The 15887-nt window shown below is 42.5% G+C and overlaps 1 protein-coding gene across 1 annotated transcript in view; it reads left to right on the forward strand.

Moving 5' to 3' along the window:
- Positions 1-1422: 1422 nt before the first annotated feature.
- LOC109637277 (complement component 8, beta polypeptide) overlaps positions 1423-15887 on the forward strand; it is a 49983-nt gene continuing 35518 nt past the window's right edge. The window contains exon 1 of the mRNA XM_020099528.2: positions 1423-1906. The gene's annotated coding sequence lies outside the window, so the exon portion shown is untranslated. The remainder of the gene's footprint in view (positions 1907-15887) is intronic.

Genomic DNA, 15887 nt, shown 5'->3' on the forward strand with positions numbered 1-15887 from the left:
ATTACGTGCTGGAATAGCGCTCCAGACACAAATGCCCCCAAAGCCCCTGGACCGGGTGCTGTCTCTTTTTGAGACGCTTGTTGTCACACAATCAGGCCCCCCCGCTGTTCACCATAATGCACCAGCACTTCTGCATGGCACCCTAGTGGGGGGCAAGTCTGCAGCCACCAGTGTGTGGAGGCTGCAGCTATATAGTCACAATGAGGCCAAGGCTTTTATGGAGCTGTGTGTGTTTTGGGATGGTTGCGGGCTTGACCTGGATGTAGTACCCCTCCCTCAGTGGCCAAGCGTGAAGGTGGGGGTTCATTATGTCCCCACGCGCCACGTGTACAAGTGATTGAAGTTGGCTCTCTCTCCCCCGCACCTTTCACCCTCATGGCTGGAGGGGGAAATTGAAATCAATACGGCCTATGATGAGGCGACTGGAGTGGGACATGGGGTGAGGAAGGAGGGGAGGGGGGCTTTGGCTTGATGGGTGGCTGGTTAAATCAATTCCCCCTGATGGATTGTTTTTTGGGGATGATCACATATGACGAACCTCTGCTCCTTATTTATGTTGGATTTCGGTAAAAGTGTTTTCAAACTAAAACGATCTCTGTCCACACAAGCATTTTGGCTCATTATCAGTTTTAACCCCGTCCATACTAACACGACTAAAAACACATGTCATGTGACCGCTCACGTACGCTGTGCATGCACGTGCAGGTGCAAACAGGAAGCATTTGGTTGTTTGTGAATTGTCGCAGGTTGATTGAATACAAGGTCAACACCTGTACGCATGTTGAACAACAGCAGGGTCAGGAATGCTTGTAAGTGAATAGTTTGGTAGCCAATGCAGGTTGTTTTCTTCTGAATGGGGTCATGTGATAGAAGACTGACGAATCAGCCAAGGCTAATTCGTGACCAATCAGCAAGTGGTTGCAAGCATCATCTCTTCCAAACATCTCAGTCTTTGCTTGTCCAGATGAAAACGCAGCCCCGGACTTCTCAAACTAAAAGGGATCCAAACTTCTTTTAGCGTCTCTAAAACTTCAGGGCAGCGTGGACGCCAGGAGTGAATGTGTGGACGAAGCCTTAGACTCTGTCCAGTGATGCAGAATCTGCTCTGTGCGCAAAACATCCTCACACCAGCCTGGGACATCAACATCTTTGTTGTTGTGAGAACTGGCAACTGGTTCCTCCTCCTCCTCTCCCACAATCCTTTATTTTTTTTTGAAAATATTTAATCCCCCCTCGTCCCCCTCCCCCCAATCCACGCATTCTCCCTCTGACGGACCCCCCTCCTCCTCCTCCTCCTCTCTCATCCACATTATTCTCTCCGTGCATTTTAATTTTTTCTTTTTTCCTGTCACCGGGGGCCCAGTTTCCCCGCCCACTCCCCTCATTTTCTTTCTCTTTTTTTTTTTAGCCTGGAACTAGAATAGTGGAGCCAAGAAATAGTTAATCTCTCCGGCTGCTGCTGCTGTGATTGGCCGCTGTACGCAGCGCTTCAGCCTCCTTGAATGAGAAACAGGGGTAACCAGGCAACTTCAGCGCCGGAGAGAAGAAGGAGAAGAAGAAGAAGAAGAAGAGAGAGAAAAAAAGGAGGAGAAGAAGAAGACAGTGCTTTTATACGGGATCTTAGAATTAAGGAGGAATTTCAAACATGTAACAGGCGGAGGCAAATGTGATTTCACCTTGTGTGTGTCCGGCAAATGGAATTAACAAATGGATTTTCTTAAACGCGCTCTCCCTCTCTCTCTCTCTCTCTCTCTCTCTCTCTCTCTCTCTCTCTCTCTCCCTCCCTCCCTCCTCTCATCCTCTCTCCCTCTCTCTCTCACTGGGGGGAATAGGGCGCTCAAATGAAGGAGACACAGATGTGGATTAAAACGCATAAATGGCACAGAAAAGCGTCCACTGAGAAAAGGTGAGTGTCTCACTTTCTGCGCTGTTTACGAGTTTAGTCTTTTTTTCCCCAAACTGTAGCGGTGTGTGAAGATTTGAAGCAGCCCAGCGACGTGACAGATTCGTGGATATATAGGATGCGTTACTGGCCGCTGAATGGAGATGGGTTGCGGACCAGTCTCAGTGTGGATGACTGAGACAGACATGTAGTGAAATAAAAAGAAATGTGAGTGAGCCCGTGAGTGAGATCATCGATGCTGCTGTGCTGGGTTTGAACGTGGAGTCCTTTACCGAGCAAACGCCGGTCGCCTGTCAAATAACCTGCTGTCCCACATTGAATTGCGCACAAACTAGGGATGGTCATTTGGCTTTGACATGATTTCGATGCATAACCTGCACGTATATGTTATTTGGCCTCACAATCGTAAAGAGACAATAATCATGTTAAGAAGAGACCAAACCATGTCTGTGCCCCCCCCTCCCTCTACACATATTCAAATGTCCTGCTGCAACAGCAGTAAATCATCTCCAAACGGCTGCGTGTTAACTCTGATGCTGGCTGGATGAGTGACTGATGACATGATGGCATGTGTTGATAAATGTATTGATCTTTGCGCACAATCGGTTAGAAAATGTTCGGCAGTCTGCGCTGGTGGTGGGAGAACCTGTGGATGGACGCTTGGATGGGAGCGCGCAGCGCAGCGGCACCGGTCTGACCGCGCTGAACCTCAGTCTGCCTCCATCCATGGTGTGAATACGGGCCTGCGCATGAGTCCTCTTGGTTCAAGATCACGCTTCATTGTGGGGATAAAACAATCCTGTTAATTGTGGAAGAGTCTAGGGATGGAGAGGGAGGGGGCGTCTAAACTGCGTCATGGTGTGCAGCTGTGATCATTTTAGGATTTTCCTGATTAGAAATGGTTGCATTGGAGCTGCTGGTGATCCTGTTTTTTGCCCTGGAAACACACTTTAGAGCCAGCACTGTAAAAAGACGTTCATGTTATTGAGCCATTTCAACCCATTTGAATTTTGTTTTTTTGGAACAGGGGATCTCAAAGTGGGACCCCCGAGGGTCCTTGAGGGGTCCCTGGCAAAAAAGGAAATAATTCGTTTTCACTATATTTTCATCCATACATAACACTCTGACTAAATGTTTGGTCCCATATTTCATATACTTCCTTTGATAAAGCATTGAAAAGTTAAAATCGTGTTATATGGGGGTCTGTGGTGAAGTCAGAGGGGTTCTTCAAGTGCAAAAGTTTGAGAACCACTGTTTTAGTAAAAGTTGGAAAAATGGAGTCAGAGCTTCAAACCATTTCTTAACTTAACTTCAGAATAAACTATTCATTGACTTTCTCATCTGCATTTTTGAACCTGCTCAAACCAGATATTGAGCCGATATCACCAGTTCAAATGCACATTTCATTATTGGACCATATGTTTGTCATGATGCCTTGTGTTTTCTGCTTGAGTGCTCATAAGAGCAGGACTGCACATCTCAGTGGCTTTGGCTATAGCTGTGGAGAAGCAGCAACTAACAGCAATTAAACACTCTTTTGCTGAAAGGCCACGGCTCACCTACTTCCTGTTGGCCCAAATGACAAAAAGTCATGTTTGTGTTATGTCTTGGCGGGACAGCATTAGCTTAGTGACATCCGTGCCAAAGTTCACCAGTGACTTCTGCCAGTCGGCCAAACTGCCTTTAGTAATCTCCTTACAGAGGATGTTCTGCAACAGATCCTAAGCTGCACTCACTGGCTTGATTGTAGGACACATGTGTTGCGCGTGCAAACGCACACACGCACGCTCTCACAGCACGATTTCCAGTTGTCATCCCAAGACAGTTCTCTGCAGCCCAGTGTGAGTTGTGGGGCTTAAGATGGAGCTGAACAAAACACTAGAGAGCATTAACTTCTCCTGTAAGGGTTTCTTTGTTAGATCTCCCAGTGGATCCCAGACACTTAATTTAGCTCCTGACAGCAAACGCAGTGAGGGGATATGGAAGCTGCATCTTGTCTGATTAAGGTCAAGATGCCTTTTTCCCCTTTTACAATTACTATAAAATATTGAGCGCTGTTTGAATATGTCCTTTTTGTGTTATCTCAGAACAGTTACAGCAACGCAGGGACAACATTTCAGCTCTTAGATGTTTTGCATTCCTTTAAAATCTCTGGGATTGTCTTGCCCACTTGCTGTAGTGTTGCTTCTTGCCGTATGTCTTGCTGAAAGCCTAGTGCGTTATCACATTTGTTGTTTCTCCGTATGTCGCTGTGGCACTACCTCGACGTAAACTTCCCAAGGGTTTCCCAAGTGCTCCGAGATAATGCATCTAACGAACGGGGGGGGGGGTTACACCAACTTTAATGTAGCTTTTTCTCATACCACACACGATTGCTGGAGGGGTCTAAATCTTTTATAAATGTGGTTTTAATGAGCCTGCAACATTTATGTCTGAGTTTTTATTTGGCCTTATCACATCTAGTCTATTCATCAATGAAGACGTGGCCCCTGGCAGAGGCAGGTCAGAGGTGAACTTGGTCGCTTTTTGTCGAACAAAAGGGGGAGATTGCTCAGATAGTGATGCTGTGTGGAGTGAAGAATGATGCACATCCTCCACTGGGGGTCTAATCAACATGACAGGTGCATCTGAAGTTGATAGTGCAGTGGGAGGGCTGTGGCAACTAAATGTGTCAGCAGCAAGACTCAGGCTACAAAGACTCACACTGCAAGCTGTGATCGTAGCTAAAGAAAAGGATCTCAGATCTCCCGCATCAGAGGAAAAGAAATAGTTTGACATGTAGGGAAATACCAGTGTAAGATGGGACGATCCTAACAGACACCAAAGTGTACAAAGGACCCCTTGCTGTTTAAAGGCGGCCAAGTGACAAGCTTTTTGTTAACAATGACTTTCTGGAGTCCTCACTGGTTGTCTTGCAAAAATTCCCAGCTAAGAATTATTCCATGATATTATTTTGCAGACAGACTGAACGCAATGAGAATTTCAAATTGCATGGAAACAACATCAACAGTTATGTAAGTTACGAAACCTGAAAAGGCAAAGAGTTGAATTATAATTTCCTAACCAATGTTTTGGCCAGACCTATTTTATTAATAAAATTGTCTACTATTGAAACTGAGTACAGCCACTCCACATTAACGACATTATCTTCCACAATAAACTTAAAGGTTTTTTTTCACTTCAAAATGAATGTGTAAATTGAGACTCTTATCTTTTCATTCTTGTTGCAAATGAATTCATTAAATTCTATTTAATATCTATTGAGAAATTATGCAAGCAAAATAGACCATTGGGTTTTCGAAGAGTGTCACACCTTATTAAAATGCAGGTCAATTAGTATAGTTTAATTGTATGATGAAGTAAGGGGGACACAGTGAAAAAGATAATGTTATTTTAAAGGAGTTCTCAATTATCACTAGTTGTCACTAATGGCAGCCAATGCTTATTTAATGTTTCCATCAATCCATATATCTAATTCAGTTAATTGTAGATTTATGCAGAAATTCTGCAAAAACAGCAGTCAAGCATCATTGACATCATTTTCCACATTTATGTCTCTAATCGCGCTGACCCTGTTGAGTTGAGAATGAGGCAGCGACCTCACCACCATACAGTGTTACTGGAATCAAATGGGGCTGGGAATTGCCAGGCGATCACACAATTACTTCCATTGTGTGGAGCTTGGTGGCTCGTAATCCTTGCGCCATGGCCTGTAACATCTGGTGAATGAGTGAAGTGTTCAGTGTGAAGCCAGCAGTGTCGGCCCGCCTCCCGTGTTCAACCGGAGCAGCCGTCACTTCCCGCTTCACTTCCAGAGGACTGGGCATCTTCAATGCATCAATGACACCAGCCATCACAAGGGACATGTACCATGCCAAACCAATGATTCATTAGGACTCAATTAACTGGGAGGCATGGGGCGCCCTGCCATATGCCTCAAGCTTCTATGGCAATCTGTACCCACTGCTTACGACTGTACTCTCAACTGTCTTTGGCACTGTACAGCCTGTACATGTGTGCCACACCAGTGCTGCACAGTAACGGCACGGGGGCTTTCTGCAGTTTGCTCCTTTCCACACAGCCAGATTCTTTGCTATTAAAACAAGTCAGCAAGATTTAGCAGCTCTGTGTCCAGCCGCCCAGCTCCTGAGCTGGAAATGAGGCACAATGACCTTCAGCTCAACTCGTGGTGCGCCAGTTGGCACCGTATGAAATACTCATCCATCTACTGGAGTAGGAGGCTGTGGAGCTCCAGATACTGTAAATCTTAGGAGGCAAGAAAGGCCCCCGCTCGATATCGACTTCACTTCGCTTGCCAAGAGGCGGCGTGCGCTGCCGACAAGATCTATCCACCCTCAAATCTAGTTTGTCTTCTTGTCTGTGCCAAGGTAAAGGACCCCCCATCCCCACCCCCCACCCTGGCCCCCATCCTCTGTGCCCCCTACCATCTCATATCGCTGCTCCACTACTCCATCCTGAGATTAATGAAATGAGATTTGAGTAATGAACAGGCCTAAACAGAACAAGAGCAGTGAACACACCCCACTGCAGAGATGTGATGTGATGTGTTGTGGCGTCATATGTACATACACAGTTGTCCATGCATGTCTGCTCCCATATAATAAGCGTTAATGATTGACACATGCACGTTCTTAAAGGTCAGTAGTTCCACTTTGAAACCACAGCTGCCAATGGGTTTTATGATACATCCATCCATTTATCCATTATCTATACCACTTATCCTTTTGAGGGTCTAAGGAGGGGGGAGCTGGAGCCAGTCCAAGCTTACAACGGGTGAGAAGTGGTGTACACTCTGGACAGGTCACCAGCCCCATCACAGGGCCAACACACAGGGACAAACAACCATTCTCACTCACACTCACACCTTCGGTCAATTTAGTTTGAGTCTTTAATTAAAACAATCCCTATCTGCATGAGTTTGGACTGTGGGAGGAAGTGGGAACAAAAGAGAGCATTGAAAGTCCATGTAGAAAGGCCTGGGCCAGACCAGGATTTGAACTGTGAACCATTTTTCTAAGGCAAAAGTGCAAACAACCACCATCTTGATATAAAAAAAAAAAATCACAAATGATTTTTAATTTTATATTTGAAATGCACAAAGAGGCCATAACACAGATACATAAAATAAAAACTTGTACATTTTTTTAATAAAATAAATAAATAAAAATAAGTATTTGACGGACCCTTTAATCTTTCATTCGTATCCCAAAAAATCTAACATCTGAAACCAACTTTTTAAATTATTTTAAAGAGGGAATACAATATTTTTATTTAGATATAAATAAATGTTTTAGTCTGGGGTCGTAATCATGATCAGGACAACATATCATGATTCTGTCCTTTGACTTTCGTGAGCCTTTGTGTTTTGATATTTGGGGAAGACGTTTGTGGACTCTGCTTTCCTTGTGTTTGGACATTGTGTTGCATATTATACTACTTTACTTCCTGTCTGCCAGACTTTCCCATTCATGTCATTGACCTCACCTGCTCTAATGTGTCACACCTGAGTTCTATTAGTTCCGCCTCCTTTTGTGTATAAAGTGTCCACACTCTCCTCCCCTGTCAGTGTGTTTACCCTCATGGATTTACCCTGTCTTCCTGTTGACCTCTCTATCTCCCGTGTTCTCTCGCCTGCCTTCAGAGACTGTAAGTCAATGTTTTTTTTACCAAATAAACAATACCAAGAAATGATGAGTCAAATGTCAATATACAGCATTTATCAGCAAGCCACTAGAGTTTTCATCAATATCAATTATCTGCTTTTGCATAAATATATGCATTAATCCAGAATTTCTGTGTATAGTTCTTATTAAGGAAAAAAGGACAAACACCATTTAACAAATTATTAGAAATATAAATCCTATTGTTCAAATGCTTCAAAAAAATACATTTAGTTCACATTTCCATTTTAAGTGGCTTGTTTTGAATTTGTGGCTTCAAGAAATCAAGGATCTAAGCATGTTATTTTGCAAATTAAAAGCAGAACTTTTGAAAAAGAAATGGTGCCAGGAGCACCAGAGAGAGGAAATCGAGTCAGGTTGGAGCAGCTCTTGCCCCAGTTGTAGGCACGTGCAGCCACCCAGCTGCACTCCTCCAGCATTTTCACCGCATTACCCAGAAACGCTAACATTCGTGTGACCCAATTTATCAGCCTCTCCTCCCCATTCATCTGCTCTCACAGATGCTCTACAGGAGGCTGCGTAGCATTCATCACCTTTTGAGTGGTGAGGTCCTCCGGTCTCATCCCGCAGGCCCGTTCTACAACCCTATTCCCCACAGGGAGGATGGCAGTTCCGTATGCGGCTGACGATTATAACAGTGTGGCAGGCTGGCAGCGGCAGGCAGTACAGTGGCTCGGATGCATTTGTGCATGCATTTCTGTTTGTGCTCCATAAAATATGTAATCAAATATGGGCTCGGGAAGGTTTTTCCTCTTCTGACAGTCAATTTAAATATTGTTTCTGCCACATCTCCTTCCCTCAGTACTTCTTCAACCCCCTGGAGGTAATTGAGATGTTTAGTTTAGCCTGGAGGAACTATCAGACTCAATTCTCCCGTGATTTCATATCCCCTGATTCATGTTTTTTTTTCTTACTGAGCGCAGTGCCGTTCCCCTGTTTCCACCATTTACAGTTTCCAGTAATCAAACATTAAATGACAGCAAAAGTTTGCTCGCTCCAAAGCAAACAACAACTCTCTTTCATGAAAGATGCTTAAAAGAGGTGTTGATTTCAATTGATGGTCATTCAGGAGGCTGTAGTTTTCTGTTTCTAATATTCAATATTAATCCACCATCACACATATAAAAGCCCTGTATCAAAATACAGTTCAAAATCAGCACAAACTATTGTTGTATATTTGAATAAACACCTCAAAACTCATCATAACATTCCCAGAGGAAGAGATATATTAGGTACATACTGAATTAGATTAGGCCGGTTGGTGGTCACTCTATTAATTTGGCCAACATTGAAGAGGAGGAGAATGGAGCAGCAATGTCATTTTTTTAAACAATTCATCTTTCAGTCACAACACTCAAAAGATGTAGATAATAGTATGAAAATATACAGCAGAGTTGTCTTTAGTAAGACCCTGAGACACCGAAGTCCTTGCACCTTAAACATGACAGATGTATACTGCTGACAGGAAAAAAGCTAAATTAGTTTTGTGAAAAACATAATGACAACAGAGATAAACTTAAAAATAAATATTAGTCAGAGTTATTATGTTAAAGATGATATAATGACAGTGCAGCAGCGCAGTATTGTGACTTTACTATTAATATGAATTACCAACTATACTCTATACATTTTACACTACAACAGACAAACACCAACTTACTAGATGTCAAAACAGCACAGGGCCATATTCAGCTGTTGACTGCAGGTTTATTCTTCAGAAGTTGTGCCGAACCATCTACGTCACGTTATACATTTGAGCATCAGATGGGCTCAACAGAAAATAGACATATCATAACATTTGACATTGCATCACCTTGAGAAATGTTTACAATGCAGGTAATCAACATAAGGTATTGCAAAGAAGTAATGTAGTGCTTTTAAACTTTGTTCACACATGCAAAAAGAGATTCTGATCCAAATCTTACTCTGTCATGTTGTTACAGTACTGATTATTTCACACAGAGACCTTATAACTCCAGCCTCCTACAAAGAAAAATAATGATGAGCCTTTCTTTTGAACAGCTCTCAGAGAGGAATGGAGTCATAAGATCCGGCTTCCTCCAAAGAGCCGAAATTCTCATTACTATTTCATTTGTTCTAATATACCTGTAGTGAATAAAGCACCATGAACTTATGTTAAGATGATCAAAGCTTATGCTTGACTATATGAAAAGATAATGAGATTAGTTAAAAAGCTGAACTGAAGCTTGAGACACAAAGAGTTTACTCAAGTAAAACTTGTGATGTGCAGTATAAAAAATCATTCTTCACTTGAAAAAATCAGACATCTCTCATAATGTATGTGGCAAAACCAATTAGTATACATCTAATTTCTAAGGAATAGGACTAATAATCAACGCATCTATCAACTAACTAACACTGATAAAGCAACATTAAAAAATTTCAATGCTGCATGTTTTTATTTGCGATCGCTTGTGTAAAAAATAGATCAAATAGAGTAAAATGAACCCAGAGCAGAGCTGGATGAACCTTCGAGGAGACCCTGAGGCCAAATTAAGTTGAGGGAGTAATCCGTTTGTAGCAGCGCTTCTCAAACTGGAGAGTACGGACCTCATGCTGGAGGGACGAGGATGACCAGAGGAGAAACATGGAGTGAAACTAAGTTGAATGAATATGATTTACGTCGGGAAAATAAACAAACAAAGAGTCAGTGGATGATGCTATCGTGCTGACATTTATTAAACTAAAAATTCAACTTAGATCCTTTTGTACAACTCTCTGTTTTATAAGGTATTTCCTCTATCATTGTTAATAATTGATTAAAAAAAGTTTGAGGACTGATATTTGGCAATTTGACCTCATAAAAAATGTGTTACAAAAGTAGAATAACTCACTTAAATTGAAACCTCTACCAAGGACCTACAGTCCCCTTACATTCAATTAAGCTACAATAAATTGCATTCACCAATAGATATATGTTTCCTAAATATACCTGGGGAATAAAATCCTGAATCCACCCCCTTAATCCAATTCCTTCCAAAATGTTACGGCTTCTCTCTTGGCCCATAACCCACCAAGTTCCGAGGGAATCGGTTATTTTTGTTTAATCAAACAAACATACAAACTAACCATTAAACAAACAAACAGACAGAGCTGAAAACATTAACCGTTCAACGGAGGTAGAAAGCAATACATGCACACAACATCATCCTACATTCAAGCAGATTCTAATCCCTTTACAAAATGATGCTTTGAGATTAGGTAAGGATCCAGTTGTCACTTTAATAGCCTTATTATTTCAGTATATAATGTGAACAGTGAACCTGGGACCCTCCAACTAAAGGAGCCAGCCTTGTCCCTGACTCATAAGCGGCTCCTCAGGGAGCTGACCCTTGCCTTGACCTCCATTGAGGAATCCATTCATGTCTGGAGTTGGTTTGTTAATGCATCATTATTATTACCCATTTATAAATGTCATTAGAAGCAAATGTCGAGCGGAAACTATATTTATCAGTATGAGCTATAGAATCTGGTCAAATGTAGGGTGAATAATTTACTGTTAATGGATGATGACATTTGATTTCTTTCTTTCCAGACTGAATAACTGCTGTTGTTCTTATTTGGTGCGCTTGATTTTTATTTTAATTAAAAACGTGCCTGCAGGTAACTTCTATATTTTTGTGATGTGGAGCTGCGCTGAGCGACAAGCATCTGGCACAGCACCAGCGGTCAGCATGACGTCTTCTGATGAGACCCTTTAGATCAGTCCTCATCAGAGCGTCACAGTTGGAGTTCAGCCTGATGTTTTACTCTAATCAGCCATCAAGTGTTACATTCAGAAAGCTTCACTCAGGCTCGTGTGTGGCCTTCACTTCAGGTTTACACAAAACAATGTGAACGACTGAAGAGACAACAGTGGCGCCGCTCTTGTGTGTCTCTGCGATCTTTGCGAGATCTTGACCTTGCGTTGCCATTGTTATGAGAGCAAGTTGAATATTTCACTTATCATTAGCAGCATGATTAGCTGCCAATGGGCTGTGCCTGGCATGGTTTAATCCTCCTGGTCTCCAGAGTGCGATAACATATGAGATGACAACAGTTTCACACCCAGTTTCACATCTCCTGTGGTTCCATAAGTCGCAGCAGCCTAATCACTCATGTGAGATTAATGAGAGACGTTGCGGTGTAGTGGGACATTCACTAATCACACCCACACATATTTTATTGTAGTCGGGGAATAGACGGCTTGTGTGTGTGTGTGTGTGTGTGTGTGTGTGTGTGTGTGTGTGTGTGTGTGTGTGTGTGTGTGTGTGTGTGAGCTTTGTTTAAACTACAATTTTACAAGGTACTTCTTCACAGTGGGAGAGGTAAAGCTACAACAAAGGTGTTCTCAAGAGAAAAGAAGAAATGGTACTTTGTGGATATCGTGATATCTACAGAATACTACAAAATCAAAAAGCCACTAATCAGAATGTTGTCATTTTCACTGTGCTTTGAGGAGCTTCTACAGCTGTAAAAAAACCTGAATCTGAATTATCACAGAATAAACTATTGGATATGTTAACTTGTCTTTGTAAGTAATGCCAGTCTTTTCAGATGCTACAGTACCAAAGATTTTTCATTGAGAAAGAAAAGAAGATTGGTATTGAAAAACAAATGTGCAAGCAGGAGGATACTAATCTTTCACGAACAAGGTGGATCCTTAGGGGCTGTAATGAAGTTAATGTTAAAAGAGCATCCATGTTAAAAATGTCATGTCCCTAGTATTTGTCTTTAAAGGCTGGATGTGGACATGCATTACCAAATGTGTGCCCCATTTGAAATGCTACATTGGATTATTTACTAATTATTTAAATGGATCAATAATTTTCACTATATCTGCTACATTGCTAATTATGTCAAACACAGAAAAGTGAGTTTATTTATCATAGTTTCACAAAATACAAATCCACACATAACCCCCTCCCCTTGATTCTCCTCCAAGCAAATTAAATTAAATTTAGCACTCACTCTTTTTCAAACCCTTCTCCCGTTCTCACAATTTTCACACAGTCCCTTAGTCGGCTCAAAATGACAACAATAAAGAGAATATAGTAAAGCTTGATTTAAGTGACTCCAAAATATGTCAAACTGCTTTCTCACTGTCATTAAGTGAAAGTACTCCCCACAGTGTGTGGCGTGTCACATCATGACAACATCGATAAAGCAGTTTGACAGTGGGAAGAAAAACAAAAAGTCGCTTGTTTCGGTGCTCCCGCTTCAGCTTCATTAATGCCGTCTTGCAGACTGCAGGTTGTGTTGTTGTGCTCAGCCGTTTTGATCAAGGCAACTTTCATCTCAGCCACACTGGATCTTTGTCGTGTTTGATAGTCGTGTTGCTAGTCGATGCAGTCTTTTAAGACATGAATACAGTCAGAACAACAAACAGTTACTCACAGTCAAGTTTCATAAAGATGCTGCCTGCATATCTTAATTATATCCATGACCCATGTGCAATTAAAGAGCAGTCCTTTTGGCTATTTATTTAGTTCAAAGAGAACACAAAGAGAGGGAAAAAACTAATTGTCTCATTAATTACTCTCTGCATGAAATAAAGAGCAAACCAAAGTATCCACTGTTCTTTTGTAACTCACAAAAGAAGGCCGGGGTGGGGGTGGCAGCGAAATAAAGCATGCTTCAACCTCTTTTCACAAACAGGCATCATGTTGGAAGAGAGGGAGACAATAAAAAAAAGGAGGGCAGGGGAGATCAGGGGTGGGAGGGAGAAGAAAAAAAGAAATGAAGATGGAGGGTTGTTTATGAAAGGCTGGAGAGATTAAAAATGATAAACACAGAACAAATCAAATAGGAAGAAAAGACTAAAAGGCTGTGAGTTAACATGGTGTTTCTGCAGCCTGCCCAGCTCTCTCTCTCCCACTGAACATGGTAAATAGCCTGTCTTTACACACTGTTCAGACACTGACACACTGAGCACAACAACAACCAAATCAGCAGTGAATAAAAGACTCGTCAGGGATGCCGCAGAGGAACATCAGAGGAGGTGTTTTGGAGAGCCACAATTAACTGTTCTGAGACGGGTCCAGCAGTCTCGCGCTGGTTTCCAGTCCGCCTGTATGTGCTAGGTGGAATCAGATGACTAAAAGAGGATATGTAGCCGATCTTGTTTTGGTGCTATTGTTTACTGTCACCACAGGGAAGTAGTGACACTTTATTAGCCTGAATACGTCTGTCAGAGCGGCAGAAACAGCCTGAGAAATGCAAACTTCCAAAATAAACCCCATTAATATTTGCATCTTGAGACCTCTGCTGTGCAAATGCGAGTGTATTTGTTCATTTATGTCATGTATCTCAGACTTGAAGAGACACCCCCCCCACGCACACACACACACACACACACACACACACACACACCACCATCACCACACACTGCAGGGCTCCGTTATCCTGCAGCTGAGCTGGTAAAAAGGATAATGTCAGAGCACTTCAGAGGGCGCCGCCCTCTCACTTGCCATGCCCGGCCATGCTGGAGCCACGCCTAACTGAGTGCACAGCTGCAAGGCCTTTACTGACATAAATCTGCACAGCAAAGCAACTGTGTGGCAACGCTTATTTAGTTTACCAGCTGTAGCTGCTGAACCCGAAGCAACCAGGCCTCTCTCTCCCTCAGAAAGTAAATGAGAGCGCTTCAAATGCCCAAACTGATTTTTTTTTCTTCTTTGTATGTATTTCTCCCTCTTTCCAGCCCGCTTGCACACTTGACTGTTCCATCGTCAGAGGCCCTCCATCTTGTCAGAATGAGGTGAACTAATGGGCCATGGCTGAACAGCCTGAGCTCAGAGGCTATCAGTTCCCCCTGGAAGGCCAGAGAGGCGGTGGAAAGCAGAAGAAAGGAGAGGTTCCTTCTCTTCTTTTGCTGCCATATTTTTGTTCTGCCTCAAATAAATCCCTGCAGAAATCAAAAGGAATAGCTGAGTTTATAGCACTATGCTAATATGGTGCAGTTGTCCCCATTTCTTCTGCGTCTATTTTATGTAAATGTTATTCGTATTTGCAATTGCTAAAAGTAATCTTAGTAATTTGCTCAGTTTCATCTCAGACTTTCACCAGGGCGTCGTCTTTAGTTTTTGTTTTTTAGCCACACCAGCAGTGTAGTGATGGCAGTGTGTGGTCGTCCCTAACAGCCAGTTTATGGATTGTCTTGAAATTATGTATCAACATTATTTTTCATCAAATGACAAAAGCATACTGATCCCCAGATGTCCACTTCCTCTACTACCTCCAAAGACACATTTTTTGTGTTTTTGTGTGAAATATGGATGGATTGCCATGAAATATGGTGAAAACCCTTATATTCCCTTCAGGGTGAATTTCAAACACGTTAGTGATCAGCTAATTGTTAATGTAGCACCATCGGATAAAAAAATTCCAACCGTCTAATAATTTGTTTATGACTAAATGCCTGCTAAACTGATGAGTATTCTGATTAGCCTCAGCTACACTGTGTGCGTAGATAAGTAAATAAATGTTGTTACTGTGTGTTTGCATATGTCCTATATCGCTGTGGCCGTATGCGCTGCCATGAGTAACATGATTAACCCTCTGAATCATATGGTCAGAAATGTTAATAGATTGCAGAATTACCCCCAAAGACCCAAATGCCAGTCAGCCACTTCCTAGTCAGGACTCTAATTAGTCCAACAAAAGCAAATTAACCTTATCTTAGATTCAAGGGCTATTAGTCACTTGTAAGGCCACAGGGGACATCCTTATTCTTGATTGTAAGCATGTGATAATAGAAGAATATGATCGAATAAAATAACACAAAAACATTTCAGAAGTACACAAATTAAAGGCTTTAGGTGTAAATAGGATATAGCAGGAGCTGCTCTGCTCTCCTTGCCATAGGAGACACAAGGTAACACAGCAGGGCTGTTTAGAGGAGCTTTGCTAGGCCACGTTGTGACAGTCATGTCCCACTACATAAGCTGTGGGGGTATTTTGTAACAAAGATAACCAGCGCGAGGTGCCAAAGCCAGTCTGTCGAACAAGCGTTCCACCAGCCCGGGGCCATGCCACCGTTGGCCAGGAAGACACGAGGATGGTCCGGGGAAGGGGGCCTCCCTGCTCCTCTGCAGCCACATGCAATCTGGAGAGCACAGACTGCGCCTTCCGTCGGGACCTGAGTGAATGGAGGTGTAATTGGCCGTATCCAGTGATAGATGGCTGTTCAACCTTTGTTACTCATCGGCGGCAGGATGCAGGAGGCTTGTCTCACAATATGAGGTTGATTGTGGAGTCTATTAAACACCAGTCTCAGGAGG

Source organism: Paralichthys olivaceus, chromosome 16, assembly GCF_024713975.1.
Source record: "Paralichthys olivaceus isolate ysfri-2021 chromosome 16, ASM2471397v2, whole genome shotgun sequence".
NCBI lineage: Eukaryota > Metazoa > Chordata > Actinopteri > Pleuronectiformes > Paralichthyidae > Paralichthys > Paralichthys olivaceus.